Here is a 7,817-nt window from a genome sequence, read left to right on the forward strand (position 1 = left end):
TGGTCTTTAGGCAGGCAATTCTGAGGTCTGTGTTGCTGTTGACATACAGGCCAGCAGTATCACACCACATTGCTGCGTGCTGTGCAGGAGCAGCACAGTGTCCCTCCACTGGTTTGACAGTGCCATGCACTTACTGGCGATGGCATGTTACATTTGTGAACAATGCACTGAAATACGATGGAATATTTGATGACTCAGCAAGCTGAGGGTGATACGAGGCTGGATTAACTGTGGATCCCTTCACCTGAAACTTTTCATCCATCTTCCCTTTATTCTGACCCTCAAAGCCTGGTACAAAGCCTTCATCCTGCCACATGCTGGTAAAACCAGCACCAGCTGATGTTGAAAGAAGTTGATTTTCCTTGACGCTTTCTGAAGCTCAGGCTGCATACACATTCTACATTCTGTGTCCTTTTGGAAACAGTATGTTTCAGACACAGACACAATGGCAGGAATGATGAGTTGTGAACTTTGTTTAGGGCCTGTCAGCTGAGGCGCAGCAAGCAGCCAGCTGATGTGGCCAGACATGAGGCTTAGTGAGCCCAGACTGGATACAGGGGTGGGAGAAATTGGGAGCAGAGCACTGGATACCTTCTCCCCTTGCATCTTTTTTGGACATATCACAGTTCCTGTCTTTTTCACCAGGAGATATCTGCCAACACTCTTTATTGCTGGATCTGTGTATCCATGATCAGACCATGTAGCCAGGAAAGCCAGGTGGGGGAGACATTATGAATTGGCTTATTAAGAGCTGAAAGGTGACTTTGCAAAGACCTGAATGTCATAATGCACCATAAGCTCTTCAGGCAAACAAACAGGATTTTTTTGTCAATTTGTGATCCTTTATGATATCGAGAGGGCACAGAGCTTCAGACTGTCCCTGATTTTCAAATGAATTGCTCCACTAATATAAAAGATATTCTCATAATAGTCACAAATTAGTTGATTGCTTGAAGTGCCAGAATCCTTAATGCTCTGCTATTTTAACATATGGAAATTGATTCAACACTTACCATCTATTTAGAGATGTAAATTTATTGAAAAAGATGCCACTTTTTCTTAAGCTTTAGGCAAGCTCTGATACTTAGCTTTCTGGGCACAAGCAGGTTTTTAAGAGGACTTACGATTTTTAACTGCAGCAATTTACTTTCCTTCTAAAGGAGGGGAGAAGCAGAGGAAAATTGACTGTATTGTGTGTGAGGGAAAAAAAAGATACTGGTGCAAGCACTGGTGTGAACTGACACAGATAGCACAGTATCTGGCACATCACATCCTGAGGGTCTTTTCCCAAGCACAGCACTGGCCCAGACCTTGCCCTAACTTCTGCTGCAATTGCTCTGTAAGTCCACTCTGATGTTGGAAGCATCCCTTATTTCTGACACAGACACTTGCTTTAGGGGAAGAGTCATGAAAAACCGAGCACAGGCAGTGACAGCAATGACATTGGCTGGGTCAACACCCCATGGAAAAGAGAGCTGCCCTCCTTTCCAAGGTTAGCCTAAGCTCCTAAAAGCAAACAGCCTCAGTCTCTTGGGAGGCCTTCCTGCAAGGGCAAGCCCTGTGCTGATGTCATGGGCATGAGGCTGCTGATAGGATTAGATGGGAAAATCTGGAGCCTGGTCCTAGCTGTGCTGCTGACAGCCTTTCTTTTGATTTGGCATAGTCACTTAGCACCTTATAAAATGGAGATTTGTGTGTATTAATTAGGAATACTGTTCATGCCTTACAGCTTGTGAAAATATGAGTTTCTCATGTAGAAAAAGATTTTTTTAAAAAAGTGGTTGTCTTAGGTATTTGATCCTGTGTTATTATTATTCAGTAAGATTTATATATTAATGCAATACCAAGAATGTCTCCACAAGGCCTAATATTATGCTTCTGGGATTAAGCAGTATTTCTTAATGTGTTTCTTATCCCAGTATTTTTGCAGAGAAGCTGGAATGGGGCCAGCTCACGCAAAGTGCCTGCACATTAATAGTTAGCCCAGGTCAGGAGAGCACTTACAAAGTGAATGCCCCAGTCATCCCTACTTACCCTGCTGTGGTTTGCATCATGAAGAGGGCACAAGAAGTGGCTTCCTCTCAGATGAAAGGCAGACAGTGCACATTGCAATCTCAGCACTCTCCTGCATTATGGATCTGCTCCTGGGCTGTACTGCTTGCTAGCACAGACACAGCTGCAATATATTTATTGCACCTTAAAATCTCTTGATGGCATTTGGGAGGTGAGTTCACTGGCTGGATTAATTAACCACCAAGCTTGGTATTTGGCTGGCTAATGGTTAATCAGGGACTTAATTTTCTAGTTTATGCTATCTTGTTTATGATGTTGAGTCCAGCCTCAGTAGCATGGAAGAAAAATCTGGCTCTGTTTCTGAGGTAAAGCATCTTAGTGTCTTGCATACACCTTTGGAAGTCACTTCTTGGGGTCTAGCTCAATCAGACTCTTTACTCCCAGTGGGAACTTGTGATATCCCTTGTCTTAAGACTCATTAGCTCTTCTTGGAAAAGTGCAGGAAATCACCACAGCCTGCAGCTGCTGAGTAACCCCCATCCCTACCCTTCCCTTCTGCCATTGCTCTCCAGCACCCAGACCCAAATAACTCTCTCTCTTCCCTAATTACAATGACTGCATACCTAGATATAAGACTTCTTACATTGGGAAGGAGAGGGTGATTATTGGGGAAATAATCTGATTGGTGGGAGGAATGATGAGGAGGACTCCATGATATCAGAAGGCTAATTAATTACTTTATTATACTATATTATTCTATACTATATTACACTTTATTACCCTACACCTAAAGTGAAACTGCACAAGAACTCAATTTGTGAGAACAAATCTCATGACTGCCTGCTGACCGACAATCTGGGCACGTGCTTGGTCCTGATAGGCCAAGGAAACCAAACACCATCACTTTGGGTAAACAATCTCCATATTGCATTCTACTTTGGCACAAGATAGGAGCAGCAAATGAGATAAGAATTGTTTTGATCATTCTCTTCTCTGCTTCTCTCGCTGCTTCTCTCAGGTTCAGAGAATGTGAATCCCACAGGTGGCAGCTACCAGTAACTCTCAGAGCATTCAAAGCTTCTCCACCATAAAGGTGACCTCTCACCTTGATTGTGCAGGGCTGCTCTGAGGCTATGGTCTGACTCAGCTGACAGAACACTGTGGTTGCCATCACTAGGTGGTCTCTCACCTTTGTGTCCTCTCCACTTCAGTCCTATCAATGGCCCTGCTGTCATCTCCTCTGTGCAAACCACTCCCAAACCTCTCCTCCCACTCAGCTTCCCAATGCACACGTGGCACAGCCTGTGGCTCTGGTATAATTGGCTATTTTGGTACATGTCCCATACACTCACACAATTTTTTGTCATCTTTGTTATGTGTGATGAGCATGCAGGGCTCAGAACACAGGTTCTGTGTTCCTAGCAGACTGTCACAATCTTGATACTTATTTGCAGCGCTGGAGCAAAATCCATGATGCTCTCTGAAGTATTTGGTAGCTGTTTTCCTGAGCAGGTGCTTGTTCAGTTTTGTTAGTGTTGTTAATGTCTGGCAGTAAGGAAATATTAAGGAGGTGTCAGAGCTATGGAGGAAAAAGCCAATTCCCAAGTTATGGAGGGGTGATAGCAGAATTTGTGGGCTGACTGGGGTGGCAAAGGAGCAGACAATTATATCATGCATCAAAGATTTTCACACAACATCCTACAACAAAGGTAGCTGTCTGGGAAGAAACACAAGTCAAAATTTTCATGTAAAACCCTCAACATGATATTTAGTGCATTTTTACATTTTGCCCTTCACAAAGCCCTATTTTTACAAAAGCTTATGCAAAGGAAAATCACAGTCAGAGGTACCAGAACCTACAGGTTCTGTGGGATTTCAAGTCAGATTCATATAATTCCATCTGAGTTATCCCATAAGTTGTCTCATTTAGTTCTCAGTGCCATTTAAAAAACATGCAGTTGAACTAAATCCAACGGCACACAGAAAAACAAAAATGTCAGCCTCACTCCAATCCCTGCTTCCACCAGCATCTGCCTAAAAATTTAGGGAAGTGCAGGTAACCCCAACACACAGGACACACAAAAACTCACTGACAGAGCTAAACAAAACAGCAAGGCAAATCATCCCCTCAAAACTCTTGCACAAATCCCTTTAGCAAGGTATTTTCAACCTAATTTTTCTCCAACCTCCACTCCTCCCAGTCACAGGGCAATGGTAGCGATGAATTTTGTGTCCAATTTACAACAAGGCTGTGAGAGCAAGTCAGGCTAGCTCAGGCCATGGCTCCAGGACAGCATCCTCAACATATGCAGCATCAGCTTGAGGTCTTTCACCCTCTGTCATCTTGCACTTTCTTCCTCTTGTCCAAAGAAATACTGTTTAGTCCTAATAAAAGCAAAGACAAGGAGAGGGAGGAAGATAGGTCCATTCACAAGGTCTTTGTCATTTACAGTATTTCCAGTAAGTTTAGAGCGAGGATGAATACAGCTAGGGCATTTGTAACATTTCAACACCTACCCACTTTCCTGTAAATTCCTGCAGGACTTTTTGGCAGCAGAAAGCATAACTATGCTAGATGGAATTACAAAAGAAAGAAAGGAAGGGAGGGTAAGCAGTGGGAATAGGAAGCAATAGCTAAACAAAGACTTTCCCATTTATATACACACCCTTCTCACATAAACCAGAGGCAGTTATTGCCTAACTGAGTGTTAGTTTTGTTGATCATTTATCTTCTGAGAACAGGGTTTGGGTGTAGGATTAACAACTTTTAGTCCACATGTCTGTCTCCAACATGGCAGCTTCTGTTTGTGAGGCAAGCATCAGCAATACTCTTTTCCTTTTGATGGCACACATATTTGTGTGGGTACAACAAACTGTAAATAACCAGACAGACCCAAGATGTCGTCATTCACCATCAGCAGCTGAATCCACAGTTAGCATCAGAAGCCTTCATCCCATCAAGATGCCCATTCCTGGGCAGCTGTGTTTTCCACAGGATTTCTCTGACTCAGCAGCTAGCACACTGAATAATGAAGCATAGGCAATTACAGAAAATAAGTGTTCACCAACACATGCATTTCCAGGCTATGTTTCTCTGTTTTCAAATGAAAAAAAAAAAAAAAAACGTAGACAAGCACAGATTGTTGAACTTTTTGGGTTTTTTTTGACAACTCAAGTAAATGGACTTTGAAGGAGAAAAAAAGACCGTAAAGCTTGGCACGTCAAAGTCTTTCTATACATAAACAGGCCTATATCTAGTCTATAATACAGGAAACTGCAAATCAACTGAGGCAGAGCATCTTCAAAATAGATGCACTACCCACAGTCAAATGCACAGCTATTCTGAGACATGCTGAAGAAAAACCTTTCTCCATCAGGCTGTCTTCCCACAAAATCAGTTCAGCCAAGACTTGTGAGAGGAGGGGGATGCTTTGGTGGAATGAGAAAGGGCAGTGCCACCCACTCTTACACATGTGACTCTCATCAGGGGCCTGGGACACCTTTTGCCCCGAGGTGGCTGTTCCTCTGGTTTAGCTGGAGTGATTCAAGCCGTGCCTGCCGGCAGGGCTGGTCAGCCCTTGGGGCTGCAACAAGGGCAGAGAGGGGGGGATGTTTTTCTGCACATGACTTAAATCTGGAACATGAGCTTAGGCATTGCTGCAATTGTATTGTAAGACATCCCACCCGGAGAAGCAGATGACTGAATTTGCCCCTTTAGAAACCAAGCGTTTTTATGGGGGAAAAAAAATAAATTGTTAACAATATTTGAAATTGTGACAATCTACTTAAATCATGATTGTTTATTACTCCTACAGCAATTTTCATTATGGGAAGTCAGAAGCAGGCCGTGCTTGGTGGTGAAGTTTAAGGAAAGCCAAACCACTGAAATGAATGAAGTCACTGAACAGAAGAAACCATCAGAAACTAAAGCTGCCCTGAACTGCTCACCCTGCTGTGGCCAGCAGGCAGCTCTCTGTGAATGCAAAGAAATTCTCAGTTTCAATTCATTCTCATAACTGTACTCCACATACACTGTTAATCCACATTTTAACTAACTGGCTTATAAAAGACATTCCTGCTTTATGTGGAAAAAATTATTGTGTGGTGATAAGATGTGCTAGTCCTAAAATCCTGCAGGACTAGAACCTACCACAAATAATCAGGAATACTTTATCTCATTAAAAAGCCTAATCAAAACATGTTAGTCAACAATTTTTCCAGCATGTTAAATATATTGCTAACTAATTAAGAAAATTCTAAATAATTGCTTGGATTCCATTTTTCCATCCAAATGAAACTTACTGCAAGTTATGAACCAATGAGCAGGCATCTAATAGCAACAGACAGACAATATTTAGTGTCTCAATATACAAAATATAAAATTTCAAGGGCCTCAGTCAAAAGATCAGGCTGGCAGTGGCTTTAAAACACACAGGTGTATTCAGAAAAAAGTCAACATATTTCTGGTGATGGTAGCAGCCACCTCTTCTGGTCTTAGAAGCTGCCTATGCACGGTTCACCTTCACAAAATACATTCCAGGTACCTGAGAACTGTAGGAAGGGTGGAGATGCCAGAGAGCTCAGGCAGGAGATGCCAGGAGCTGCTTGGGACAATGGCAGGGAGGGAGGGGCTGGTCACACACTCATAGGGACTGGCTGGCTCACACCCTCCAGCAGGCTGTGCTTACTCACCTACGTGTGGAAAAGGGCACATAAACAGCTCATGAACAACAGGCCACCCTTGATATGATGCATCTGAGGGGGATGCAAAGCACGGCCAAACCGAGTTTAAAAGTGTTGCAGTTGTGTGAAAGGATCTTAATTTGGTTACCGACAGAGAAGGGGGAAAAAAATCTGTCAGGGAGAGGTGAGCAGGAAAACATGGCTTAGAGTACAAAAACAAGGCAGAAATTGATTATCTGAATGAAGCTTTCCCAACTGCTGATCTAATCAGCAATTAAAGCAGCGATTCAAATCAATGTAGCCTGGGGCTGTCTTACCCTCTAAAGTTTAATATCTTTTATTTACACATAATTAATAAACTTCCTATGACATGTCCTGGATTTTAGAGTACATGAGAAGGTAGTGGATGGTAAGGAATGAAAATGCTGCACACTCTGCTGCTTTTCCATTTGAGTGCAAATAATATCGACAGAACTCGGGCATTCACTCCAGTAATGGGGAAATGGCATCAGAAAAATGTCTCCCTGCTTATTCAGATCTTTAGCTGGGGGAGAGTCAGGAGCAGCATTAACATTTATTAGACTGCAAACCATACCATGCAGATCTCTGGTACCAAAATGTGAAATCCTGAATTGGTACAAGCTTGGAAAACAGACCATTTTTACTGTTAGAGGGAGAACAGGGAAAAAAAAAAAAAGGAAGAGCAATTGTGGCTTTTCATCAAGTATATTTCATAATTGTCCATTAAAATACATACCTACATCACAAAACACTTTAAAAAAACCAAGTATTTTAATGTATGTACAATAATGCAAAAATATGCCTAAATATGTATCTAATGCAAAAAAATAAACCATTTAATAAAATCTCCCTTCAAATGTCTCCTTGCCCTTCAACATGTTAAAAAAAAGGACAGAGCTCAGTAAACAAACAGGAGTTAAAACACAAACTGACAGATGAGAGCAGTGCAAAGCAGACACCTGAGAATGGAGAGGCATCTGATTCAGCTTCCCATTCCTAAGGATTACACCACAACTAAGGTGCAACTTGTCCTATGTCAGCAGAATTTCAATATTAAAAAGTCACAAGAGGCTGCCCATGGCACTCATTTTCCATTTGAG

The sequence above is a fragment of the Serinus canaria genome, chromosome 2, assembly GCF_022539315.1.
Source record: "Serinus canaria isolate serCan28SL12 chromosome 2, serCan2020, whole genome shotgun sequence".
Classification (NCBI taxonomy): Eukaryota; Metazoa; Chordata; class Aves; order Passeriformes; family Fringillidae; genus Serinus; species Serinus canaria.